This window comes from Ceratotherium simum, chromosome 10 (genome assembly GCF_057802395.1).
Source record: "Ceratotherium simum simum isolate JZ-2026a chromosome 10, ASM5780239v1, whole genome shotgun sequence".
Classification (NCBI taxonomy): Eukaryota; Metazoa; Chordata; class Mammalia; order Perissodactyla; family Rhinocerotidae; genus Ceratotherium; species Ceratotherium simum.
The window spans coordinates 46894875-46908622 of NC_141909.1; the positions used below are offsets into that span (position 1 = coordinate 46894875).

The window sequence follows — 13748 nt, forward strand, 5'->3', positions numbered from 1 at the left end:
GCCGTAAGGAAGTCCTGGAGAAAGTCCAGCTCCAAATTAAGATGGAGTGAATGACTGAAATCACTTTCTAATAAAAACCTAGAATCAAGACCAGTCTACCTAAAAGTGTTTCTGAAACGAGTGGGACACTGGGAAATAAATTAGGAAGTCAATATTAAAATGCTTGCTGTTGGGGCCAGACCGGTGGCATAGTGGTTAAGTTCACACGCTCTGCCGCTGCGGCCGGGGGTTCACAGGTCCGGATCCTGGCTGAGGACCTACGCACTGCTCATCAAGCCATGCTGTGGGGGCGTCCCATATAAAGTAGAGGAAGATGGGCACGGATGTTAGCCCAGGGCCAATCTTCCTCAGCAAAAAAGAGGAGGATTAGCAGCAGATGTTAGCTCAGGGCTAATCTTCCTAAAAAGAAAAAAAAAATGCTTGCTGGTGAATCAACATCTCATGTTTTCTCTGGATCTCTTAAGTCGGAGAACAAATCTAGTCACGTCCTCTCTCACGAGGATTGCTGGAATTGCCTCTTAACCGGCCTCCTTGCTCCCACCCTGTCATCCTCTGGTCTGTTCTGAGCACAGCAGCCAGGGTGAGCTTGTCCAAGTGTAGGTCAGTGAGGGTCTTCTCAATACCCTCCAGTGAGATAAGAGACTTACAAGGCCAAACATCTGTCCTCTTCTCTCTGACCTCATATCTGCTGCGCCTGCCCTGGCTTACTTCTTTGTCCCAGCCTCCTTGCTGTTCCTAGAACATATTAGTCTTTGTCCTTGCTGTTCCTTCTGCCTGGAACATTTTTCCTTCCAAAATTTATGCATGCTCGCTCCATCTATTCCTGCAGATCTCTGCTTCATTTTCGCTTTGTCAAAGAGGCCTATTCTGACCATCCTTTGTCAAATAGCAACCCCAACCTACCCTCAGCACACTTACCCTGCCTCTCCGTCACGCTGGCCACCCTCTGTCAGACGATGTATTCACCTGTTTGTCCCTTGTGAGCCTTCTGCCTCACCCCCAGAAGGCAAATTCCATGGGGGCAGGGACCTTTTCAGTTTTGCTCTCTGCTCAACCTAGAACAGAGCTTGACCCATAATAAGAGTTCAGTAACTAATTGTTGAACGAATGGAAAAAAAACATAATCCTTTGCAGTCACCTGTATTTCATTTTTAATAAGTATATTTTAATGCCAAAAAAAGCATAATGTTAATTTTAAATTTGTATAAATTTATCTTCAGGAATCATTATTTTACTCCTTTTTCTTCAGTGAACACTTGTGGGCAGCTGTTGGGGACCACTACACCATGCCATCCTAATTCTCTTAGATCCATTCATCTTTGCCATGTAGTATTTGTGTTGTTCATAGGAAATAAATTCCTTCAAGCCGATTTAAGGAAATAAGAATATTGCTTACTTCCTATTTTTTAAGAAAGCAGGAACATGGCTCATCGCACTGTTCCTTTTGTCAGGATACATATACAATGACAATACCTTTTCATGCACTAATTTAGCTACACTTGTTTTTTTGCACATTTGCTCCGTAATGTTTGTACAGTAGAGATTCTAAAAAAATAGATGAAAGAGATCTTTGCTGGTGCTTTGTTATCTTTAGTATCATTAAATGTTATTTCCATTTTCAAGTTGCCTCAGCAACTGCTGTGTTCTAAAGTTTCCAGATGTAGCAGATTGTCATAGAAGGTTTGTTGTTACTTTTAATTTTTTTCTCCTTTTATTAGTTGTTTTGAGGCAGTAAAATAGTCTTGTGTTCCTTCATTAGAAAGACATCATTTTAAGTTATTTTAAGTCCTTGAGAAGACCAATTTACCACAGGGAATGAGAGACAGCAGACAGGAAAAGACTTTAAAACCCCATATTAATCTCAAAATGGAATTGTAATCAGATAACGTATATAATTTCCTTAACAATGCATTTTATAAATGTCAATGCAACAACTTGTTGTAGGGAGAAAAATAATAAAAGCATGAAATGTATTGATAAGTATAAAAAGGAAGAAGATAGATCTTTGAAAGGATGCTGCCCCTATTTCAAAAGCCATAAAATAAGCATTCTTCGGTTTATGCACATCTAGGCATATGTGTTTTATTGGACTTTCCTGAGTGTTTAATTCTTACCAATACATAACAGAGTTCTCCTTTCTTTGACTACCAGAATTTAAAATATTAGTAAAAAATAAAAGAAGCCCAGGAGCATTATTTATTTCTAAACAAAATTTTATGTAGAAGCAAGCATTGTTTATAAGCACAATTAATATCTTAGAATGAAAGCATAATTATTATCCACGATTTCTAACCCCTTTCTCGGAAATATAAAAACACTAGCACAATAAATAAGTAGTTGATAATTAGTTGGATGATTTAAAGTTGTCTTTAAACATTGTGGACGCTTGTTCTTTGCTTTTATCAATGGGTAGTCTTTATTCATAGCCTGTGTAGAAGTGAAAACCCTGCTTCCAGTCCTCAGATTCCGGGTTGTTCCAATGGTGAGCCTCAAACAGGAGTCACATTCGCTAAAGCGAGGAAAGATTCTTAGACCTGTCACACACTTACAGTCATAAGTCTGTCACCTTCAAAGAGGCAATACAGTCTCCTGGTAGCTGTGATGACTAATGGGGATTCACACACGGTCTGTTTGTAGTGATATTTAAATAAACTAGATACATATATATGAAATAATTATAGATGTTGCCACATGAGCCTCAATTCCTTCTTTCAAAAACCTTTCTGCCCTCTTACCTTTCTTATTGTCAGCACAGAGGGTACTTTGAGGAGGTATTATTATTATTTCATATTGATGTGTCTGAAATTTTACAACTATCATTGGATTATACAGCCCTCAATATACCGCGTGCTAGTCAAGCTACTAGTCAAGTTAAATGATTCTGAGGTTTGGAATGAGATAATCCAAATCTCTTGGGAATGTGATTCCTTAATTCCTTTGAAGTACAATTAAAAGTTTATTTTATGACTAGGACAGAATTAAAAGTTTACTTTGACTTTCTTGAGGTAAAAGCACATACATGTCAATTAATGAGAAGATGTTTTTGTTTCTTTATTAATGGTTTACATAAATTCGGGAGCCTAATCATATACAAAGAGAAAACATAAAGCACTGTCGAAAATTCAATTTAGCATTACAGAGATTACTTCCACACAACAGCTCTTTATCTGTACTTGTATATAAAAGCACTCTTAACGGTGCATCAATTTTCACAGCCATTTAGTAGATTAGAAAGCAATTGTAAACAGCGTAAAACCCACATTAACTCCTGTCAACATCCTGCCTTTTGCTCAGTTATGGATTTGTTTGAAATAACAGTGAGATCTAAAGTGATTGTGTCGACATCACAGATTCTATTATAAATATGAATGAACCCATTGTAATGGGCTGCATAGCACTATATGGCACTATATGTCCTTCCTGTCATGGTAACAGGTTTGTAACATAAGGGAACATGGCATTGTCTCCAAGAAATAACTCCACATGTTCTCAAATGGTAATTGTATCAACTGACATGTTTTCAGATTGCCCTACATTTTATATTCTAATATTGTACCATTAATAACCATCTGTTGTTTAATGTGAAAAAATCAATCCAGATGATATGAAATCCGTTGAGCTATTTCTAAAAAGTGATTATTAATTTAAATAATATGTCATTTTGATTTTTAGTAGATTATCTTGATTGATTTCTGCCTAAAAGCATAAGATCAAGTAACCATCTCATCTGAATAGAAACTAGTGAATGGAATTGGGTACAGTTAAGATGGAAATTATTTTGAAGGAAAGACAAGAACTGTATCCTTACCTTCTAAGCTTCTTCAGTAAGGACTTAGTAAGCTGCTGTTTTTTTCTGTTTGGAAGATGAGAGTGTATATCTTTCTGATTTTGGTTTTGTTTTTTAAAGATAACCGCATTGAGAGGTTTTGGTGGTGAAACAGAATTTTTTTAAAAGACATTTTTTCATACTATTAGATTAGAAGAAACGGTACCAGTGCATATCTTTTTAATTGCTTGATTCAGCTTGAATTGTCATTCTTTTTTAGATAAGGGTCATTTTATTCTTCTACTTAATATCCTTTTATTGAAATACTCTTATTCTGGTAGAAGTTTAGTACTAACTTCTTAAGTACATCTTTGAGTCTTGAGAAAGAGTAAATGCACATTTTAGTATCAAAACCATGAATCAAATTGAGTTGTGACAGTTCACGTATTAGCAAATGATTCACCTGATTGCCGACCTCTCTTCTTTGTTAGGAACTTTGCTGTTAATAGTTTTCTGATGCTTAGGCGAAGGGGCAAGTGGTGACCTGACGAAGCTAATATTTGTTTAGAGACTTGTACCCGTGACGTATATACGGTCCCCAATTTAAGACGGTTTGACGTGCAATTTTTCGACTTTACGATGGTGCGAAAGAGATACACGTTCAGTAGAAACCATACTTCAAAATATGAATTTTGATCTTTTCCTAGGCTACCAATATCCGATGCAATACTTTCTCGTGATGCTGGCCAGCGGCAGCGAGCCGCAGCTCCCTGTCAGCCACGCGATCATGAGGGAACAACCCATACACTTAACAACCGTTCTGTCCCCATACCACCATTCACTTTTGCATTGTCAGTACAGTATTCAATAAATTACATGAGGTATCAACACTTTATTATAAAATAGGCTTTGTGTTAGATGCCTTTGCCCAACTGTGGCTAACGTAAGTGTCCTGATCACGTTTAAGGTAGGTTAGGCTAAGCTAAGATGTTTGGTAGGTTAAGTGTACTAAATGCATTTTCGATTTACTATATTTTCAATTTATGATGAGTTTATCAGGATGTAACCGCATCATAAATTGAGGAATATCCATACTGTGCTTTGTGCTTTACATACATTGTATAAGCTCATTTAATACATTCTCCGTTTAGCATGTAAATATTTGAAGGAGGGAATCTTCTGGATGTATTGCAAACAGTGGGTTCTTTCAAAATACGTAGTTTATTTGCAAAAGCAAGTTCCAAGAGAGAGAATATAGGATTAGTATTATTCCCCCTGGCTTTTCTTGTCCTAACTCTAGCCATCATCTGAGTTCCGGTATCAGGGAAGATAAGAAAGTACCACAGTGCACATCTCTGAGGGAAAGACATTTGTGCTTGCCTTCAACTATGTATCAGCTACACCCAGGAATATTTACTCTCACCCCATTTTCCATATAAATGGGGTTTTTAATGGAACTAGCCACATTTTATCTATGGGAATCCTTTTTTTTTAAGTTGAGACCATAGGCACGATGAAGCCTAACTAGTAACCTACAAAATACATTCACCAGAAGCTGTGGCAGTGGTTCAAAGTTAGAAAGATGATTAGTATATTCATTTTTGTCAACTGTAGCACTTTATGATGCTTATGGAAATATTCTTAGTAAATTATTCAATCAGATAAATTTTACATGAAGGTTTTACTAACAAGTCTAAAAACTTATTTTCAACTAAATTCAGTCAGACAGATGGATTTTGTTCTCCAGGTGGTTGGGTATTTTTTGCTTGATAACCTATTTGGCAGCACTCTTTTGAACCTGTGAATATTTATATTTCGGGGCCCTCTCAATAATTAAGAAATCCACATTCAGTACCAGATGTTCCAAATGACTAAAAAACTTTGTTTCATTCTAGAACTGTAACATTTTTTACTCTGTTTTTGTTTTTAATAACATTTGCCCAAGAATCAGGAACAAAGCAAGTATTTACTAAACTTTTGTGTTCACTGAGAAGCTATGTTAAGGTTAATTTACTTTATTAAGCAGAAATGTCGGCATCTGAAGAGCATTATTTATTTTAGAAGGTATAAAAATTAGCTGTTTTATCGTGTTTTCAGTTACTTTTCTTCTTAGGTTGTTAAAGTACCCAACTAAGAAATTTACCTTTAGAAACTATGAAAATATGCTTTCCGCAGTGTATTATCTAACTTTTGACATACAGCTTTAAGTTTTTCTTTTAAGAATTGTGCTACAAATGAAGAATGACATATCTTCCTTTCTAGTAAGCTAGACCAAAATCAAAGTGTATCAACCTCATACACTTATTCTTGGAATAAACTCTGACCTGAGAGGAGATTCTTGATTCCTATAGCAAATAAAATCTTGAGTATCCTGTGGAGGTTGGGGGTCAGATACAATTCTCTGAGTTTTTTCAAGTCTCCTCTTTCATTTTACCTTGATTAGATCCATTTCAAGAATTATTTTTCTTAGTATTATTGAGGTTGATTATTGGTTATTAATATTAATTTTAATGCCAAAAAATTGAATCGGCTCTCACATCTGTGCTTTCTGTGTAATGGGGGACAAATTGAGGGTGGAGTATTTGGAGACTTTGCTTTATATATAGCACTACAAGAGTAATTCAAGATCACAAAAATAAAGTCACTTATTTGAAAAATCACAGTTCAGGATGTTACTAAGGATTTTTCTTCATGATGAATTTAGAATGTTATATACTAAATAGAATGTCATTTCATAATTTATTTCAGAAACTATTTCCTTGAAAATTCACTTTTGGCCTAAGTTTTAAAATGAGGATTATAGAGCCAGCCCCGTGGCTTAGCAGTTAAGTGCGTGCACTCCGCTGCTGGCGGCCCAGGTTCGGATCCTGGGCGCACACTGACACACTGCTTCTCCGGCCATGCTGAGGCCACGTCCCACATACAGCAACTAGAAGGATGTGCAGCTATGACATACAACTTTCTACTGGGGCTTTGGGGAAAAAAATAAATAAATAAATAAAATTATATAAAATGAGGATTATAAAGATCATTTAAAATTCAGATTAGAAAATATAATCCCCAATACATATTATGGCTCCAAGTTCATTTTGCAAATAAGAAACTCAAATTTATCATGTAATTTTGTGACCATTTTGTATTTTTATAAAAAACACTATATTGTTTTCACTTTTTTGAAAATATCACATGCTTCCTGAATTTTGCACAAACTTTGTTACTTTTTTCTAAGTTTGGGTGATATGCTATTTTTGTTCTGCAATTTTTTTTTATGTTACATTGCAATACTAGGATACTGTATATTAAATGATACCATGATACTACACAAAGACTGTCAAAAGAGCATTTTTTTTTTTTTTAAAGATTTTTATTTATTCAATTTTTTCCCCCCAAAGCCCCAGCAGATAGTTGTATATCATAGGTTCACATCCTTCTAGTTGCTGTACGTGGGACTCGGCCTCGCGCTGGACGGAGAAGTGGTGCCTTGGGGCGCACCCGGGATCCGAACCCGGGCCGCCAACATCAGAGCGCGCGCACTTAACCGCTAAGCCACAGAGCCGGCCCTCAAAAGAGCATTTTGCTTTGAATTGTGTTTACAAGTAGGAGGGAAGGATTTGCACTGATAATTCTCTTCATTCTTTGGACTAATGACATATACTTTTTTGGTGGGGGTGGGAGAGGAAGATTAGCCCTGAGCTAACATCTGATACCAATCCTCCTCTTTTTGCTGAGGAAGATTGGCCCTGGGCTAACATCCATGCCCATCTTGCTCTACTTTATATGGGATGCCACCACAGCATGGCTCGACAAGCAGTGCATCAGTCTGCCCCTCGGGTTCCAAACCTGCGAACCCCAGGCCGCCGAAGCAGAGTGCAGCGAACTTAACCGCTACGCCACTGGGCTGGCCCCTGGACTAGTGACATACACTTTTAAAACTGAGGTCTATGATGAGGACCATCAGAGAGATGCATATCTGGCCAGGACATGCTCCTGCTTAGCATGTTAGTGGCTTTCCATGGTTCTTGGAATAAAATTTCAGACCTCTCCAGTCTCAGTCGAGTCCCTCTTTCCTTTGGTCACTACATTCCAAACACAAGAGTTTTACACGCAAGGGCTTCATGCTGTTCCTTCTGCCTGGAATGCTGTTCTCCTGCTAGACCTGTCTTGCTAACTCTTTAATTATCTTTCTGGTCTCAAATATTATTTTCTCATAGAAGCTTTTTTATAACTGCCTTGCCTCTAAAACTTAAATCAGGTCCCCCATTACACTTAATAAATGCATCCTTTACTTTTCCTTCATTGCACTTACAAGTTATAATTACATATTTGTTTGATTATTTGTTTAATGCCTGCCTCTCCCAATAGAGTGTAAGCTCTATGATTAAAGAAAGAATTGGAGTCAGAGGAAGGACTTTATTAAAATCAATATTTCACACATTTGACAGGTAAATTAGACCAAAATAACTCCCAGGGAGCAACACAGCCTGAAAACCATGAAATCAAGGAGAACCTATGTGGTATGATACAGGAGGGGCACAGACTGATACTCAGAGGCCTCATGGAGTCGGAGGGTGGTGATTGGGGGGGAATTGGTTTTACGTGGAAAGAGTGTACCCTGACTGTGCATTTTGGACATGTCTCTTGACCTCTCTGGGCCTCAATTTCCTTGTTAGTAAAAGGAAACCTCAAGTTCCATGACTATAATATTGTCAGCCTCAAACAGAATAGAGTGAGCCTTGGGCTCCAGTGTCTTTGGTCTCCAGAAGGTGGGTTATGATTGTGAACCATGCCAAGGATTCCAGACGCAGCCAAGAATGTAGAGCTTGGGGTGGGGGCTGGGGGGCAGGTATAGAAGGACTGGAGGAGGGTACAACTAGAAATGATTAACTTAAGTGACTTCTTTGGCTCCAAATTCACAATTAGTTATTTACCATTCACACCCCCTCTTAGCTCCTTAGTCCTAAACCTCAACCTTCTTTTTTCTAACCAAATTTCATAGATAAATTCTCAGGATTCAGAAAAATAGCTAAGAATTCAAGTATGAAAGCTGATATTTTTGTCAAAAAAAGAAGAACCAACCACAAATTTCTCAAAGCTATGAGGAAGCTGGACCAAGTAAGATTGGAAAAAAATAAAATTTCATTCTATTTTTAGTTATCAAAAGTGTAGAACAGAGAACACTATCAACTACAGCTGGGGTATTCTATGTTCTAAATTCTATACTTGGCTTTTAAAAATCCTTTTTAACTTGTCTTAGGCTGAATGAAGTATTTTAGTCCTAACGTGTATGTTGTATTAACTTTACAGGAAGGGTCAGGATTATTTTTAACACATGTTTACAGAGGATCAGTGGACTGTATCCTTTTGTTTATGTTACACATGAAAGAAATACAGTTTACTTAGTCCTAAACACCTTCAGTCAGCCATCTGCAAATGGATTATATACTTGAATATAAAAAAGTTCCTCCACATAAATTTAAAATGTACTTGAGCTGAAATATTCTTTCCTATTTCCTTCTCTCTCTTTCTCTCGCTTTGCTTCCTTCTTTTGCTTATGTGACTAATTCTACATGCTTTAACTAAAATTGATCTGTATACAGACTGATAGGTCAGAGGAACTTTAATTCTGAATTTTCCTGAAGCTTATGTTAACGGTGAGACGGTTTCTTACTTATAGTCAAAAAGATTACAATTTTTGTTAATGTAAAGCACATTAGTTTAACAGAAGCAAGCATAAGGAAACGATTGAAATGTTCCTGTTTTTATTTTAAATGCTGATCCTTTATCATAATTCCTAAAACACTAAATGTCACTAGGCAAGCTTTTATAAACTGAGATTTGATACGGTTCAGCAAAAGATTGGTGAAGGTTGATAATGAGACATGTGGAGATAAAAACAATATTAATGAATTGAGTAAGCAGAAATTCCTGTCTTTCATGGAGGGCAGAGGTCTATATAACTTTCTTGATCTAGTCATCCTCTTTCCTTTGGAAAATCTAAGAAAATAAGATAGTCTAAGATGCCCCAATGTGGACTGACTTTGCTTATACACTAATTTTGATCCTTTCCTTGTTAGTCCTTTCTCCAGCAATAACTTGAATTTTTTATGACTAAAAAGCATCTGACAGTTCACAGCTCAACTCCCTCCCTCAGTATTCCTGTCACCATTTCCCCATATCCAGCAGACCCTTTCACACCCTAGTATTTTGTATCTGCTCCTCCTGCTCCTGAGATGCCCGTCTCCCCTTCTTTATTTGATAGACTTGTACTCACTTGTCAAGACTCAACACAAATGTTACTTCCACAGTCAATCCTTTGGAGTTGAGTTCCTCTGTCCTCTTTGCTTCTGCAGCATTTTTTTTCCATAGCTCTGTTTTAGCACTTATTTATGATTTATTTATTTTAATACTATCCTCCCTGCTAGACATGAGTGCCTCCAGGTTTAACACCTTCTTCATCTTTGCATTCCCAGCCCCAGCACAATGACTGGTAAGTCCATGGAAGGCAATCCATTATTATTGCTACAATGCATGAATTAAGTAACCAATTACATGAAATGTCTGACAGGCAGTCTTCTACTTTGAAACCAGTTGTATTCCCAAAGTTAATTTTTAAATCAGTTGTTTTGGAACTCACAAAGCAATTTCCCACAGAAACAATGTTATAAATGGTGGTTAGGTTCCTAGGCTAGCCCTCAAGAGTCTATTTAGCCCGTAATGTAGCTAACCCACTATGCAGTTGTAATGAAAAACAGCAGAAAGCAACACTGTTACAAATGTGCAGTGTTTTCATTGCGTTAAGTAAATACAATTCCTCTTCTGTGTAAAAACTGCAGTCCTGGGCAAATTATATCAATGGGCAGGTATAACATGACCTAGCAACAAGAGCAGGATTGCTGAATATAGGCCAAGCTTTTTTACTAACTTGCCTTATAAATAATTTAACTTTTCTATGCCTGAGTTTCTACATCTGTTGCCACAACTTGGTATTTCTTGCCTGCTCCCCCTGAAGGAAAAGCAAGGTAGTGTATACAAGTGCCCACTGAAACATGTAGAGCGCGATACAAATGCAATGTGTATCATGGTCTAAGGTACCCAAAGACAAATTAAACTGAATTATGAACATTTAATGGAGTCGAAAATAGAGTTGGGGTTTAAACCTCACTTGGCCTGACCCCAAAACCTGGGAGCTGGATGACCACCATGTTACCCTTCCTCCACAGTGACTAGCTCTAAGACACCTGAGCTACTCTTGCTGGACTTCAGTTTCCTCTAGGGCAAAGTGACATTTGGATTAGATGACCTTCCAGTTCTTTTAATCTGAATGTCTGTACTTAACATTATTTGGACAGAGTGGTAACTTTGGTGGAATCAAAAATGTCCTAGAGGGGTAATGAATATGGTCTGAATTTCTTCAATTTTCTCTTCTATGAGTAGTTTGCTTCAAGCACCACTCGCGTTCATTATATCTACTGCTTGATAAGATTTTTTCCTTCATCTGCTGAATATGCCCACCTTGAAATCAGCTTGTTCGCCAACCTCTACCATCAAAATCTATGTAGAGACTCACTTCTGTCCCATAGCATCGCCATCCAAACTTGCAGAATAGCGATCTTGTTCCTTAACTCAGAATTCTGGTTTCTCCCAATGAAGAGGGAAGTTGCCCTTCATGATCTGTTTAAGAGTTTCTCAGTTGATTCTGCTGCAGTAGATATGCTCCAGCTAACTGTCATATCAAACTTCATTCTCTATTAGGAGCCATCTGTTAGTTGATGACTACTCTATTTTTTATTTTAGTGCAATCCATTTTATTTTATTTATTTTTTTTTAATAATTTTATTTATTTATTTTCCCCCCCAAAGCCCCAGTAGATAGTTGTATGTCATAGCTGCACATCCTTCTAGTTGCTGCATGTGGGACGCGGCCTCAGCATGGCCGGAGAAGCGGTGTGTCGGTGCACGCCCGGGATCCGAACCCGGGCCGCCAGCAGCGGAGCGCACGCACTTAACCGCTAAGCCACGGGGCCGGCCCAGTGCAATCCATTTTAATTCCTTCATCTGTTTTGACCATACCACCTGCACTTCCCACTTTCCCAGCTCATTCCTTCCTTCTTTTCTTCTGGGTGGGTGAGGGAGCAGACAGCATGTGGCCAGCAGGGGTCTTGCTGTCCTTCAAACAAAATGCTCCAAACAAGAAACTCAGCCTCTTCTCTCTGACTGACTGGAATGCCTCCCTTCTCGGGCTGTCCAAGCTCTCTTTATTTTCTGCCCCATAATTAAGTGTCCCCATAAAATTTGTGGCCTTTGAGGAGGCTTTCCTGGAACAAAAGAAAGAAGTGAGTAAATTTTTGGAATCTTGAACTTTCTGTAACCAGAGATTCACACTTGTCTCTCCCTCAATAATTGCTTGTCTTCTGTGCCTCATGGTTGACTAGTACATAATAAACATGTAACCCCTTCTATGTATACAATTGTAATTGGGTCAAAATCCATTACAAAAACATTTTCTGCGTGAAATTTCCAACACAATTTGATTCTAAAAATGTTAGTATTAGATGATTCATGTTATGTCTTTTCTTCATTGTCTTCATATGTTTATCTGCAGGAATGTCACTTGTCCTGAATCATAATATCTACTAGGTGGGACCTTTGTAGCATTTTGAGTAGATTTCCTCTTAGGTAGGGTTCCCTGCAAATCATTTCTGATGTAGCATAAGTCCTGTTGTTACTGCAAAGCTCAACTGAGACCCTGCCCTTTTGAAGCCTGCCTCCACTTAACCTATCCCTGGGGAGACCTCACTCCTCTGAAATCCTACTGCATTTATTGTGTGCACAACTCATTTGGCACTTCAGTAATATTAAAAATGAGCCAACATAAGATCTTCTTTGGTCCACAGTCCCTTTCAGGCCAGCAACGGTACCTTAAACTTCTTGGTGGCATCTAGCTCTGTAGCTTATACATATAGGTGCTCAATAAACCTTCATTGATTCATTATTCAATTACGTATTGACCTATATAAGTTGAAGTTTTCAACTGATCTGTTTTTTGACCTTTTCTGTTATTATTTTTTTGTCAGTGTTTTCGATTACCCAGTTGCATTTTTACCATCAATAGGTTATATGTCTATAAATAGAAGTCTAGAGACAATTTTAATGTGTTTGGGAAGAGAAATTGAATAAAGAAGTTCAGACTCTAAAATTGCAGATGAATATTGTGTTAGTGATTAACTGAAGCAAACATATTTTGAAACAGTTTATCTAGCTGAGAAAAAGACAACAATAGAGCCATCCCCTGTGTCTAGAGTTTCAATGGCTTTCTTCAAAAATAGTCATTTTAAAGTTTTTGTTTTCTTTCCCTTTAATCTCTCATGTGATGAATAATATTTAGTTGAACTCCCAGAGCAACTAGGGGAAGAAAATCTTTGGTGTTGATTTTGGATAAAATATGAGACATTTACTTTTGTGAATTTTAAATCTCGGAAGACTTGAACACAGTTTTTTCTCTGGGCTCTTGTGTCATTCAAAGATTTAAATTTGAACACTGGTGTATTTTTGTTCACGAGAAAGCCCACTGAAACACCTAAGTGTGAAAGTTTTAGTTGTTAATATCTATAGAATTTCATCATTCTTTTAATGAATTACCATTTTAGCAATTCCCAGATGGGTAATAATGCATTTGGTTGTCCTGTCTGTCCTACAGGCAGTTCATAGAATAATCATCCTAATGTTACACTACTTTGTAGTTCATTATGTCTCTGAGCTTTTTATTTTACCCATATTTGCTTAGCAACCAAGTTACTTGTTTAGAAATTAATATTCTAATTAATTATGCTCTTAATCCTTTAGATATATCTTTTCAAAGCACTGAGATGTCAGATTTTGTCCTGACTTGTTGTAAAAAGAGTTAAAACTCTACTTCCTATATTTTTGACCTTATAAAAAGCCTTTCTTCCTATCAATTTCAAAACCTTATTGATCACAAAGTA

At 37.4% G+C, this 13748-nt stretch overlaps 1 protein-coding gene and 1 long non-coding RNA gene across 3 annotated transcripts in view; one reads left to right on the forward strand and one right to left on the reverse strand.

The window, feature by feature from the left end:
* Positions 1–13748, forward strand: part of DIAPH3 (diaphanous related formin 3) — a 480740-nt gene that overhangs the window by 441045 nt on the left and 25947 nt on the right. The window lies entirely within an intron of this gene.
* The window catches only part of LOC147916107 (uncharacterized), a 65680-nt gene continuing 63534 nt past the window's right edge, over positions 11603–13748 (reverse strand). Inside the window, exon 3 of the long non-coding RNA XR_015553410.1 lies at positions 11603–12080. This is a non-coding gene — a long non-coding RNA (uncharacterized LOC147916107). The remainder of the gene's footprint in view (positions 12081–13748) is intronic.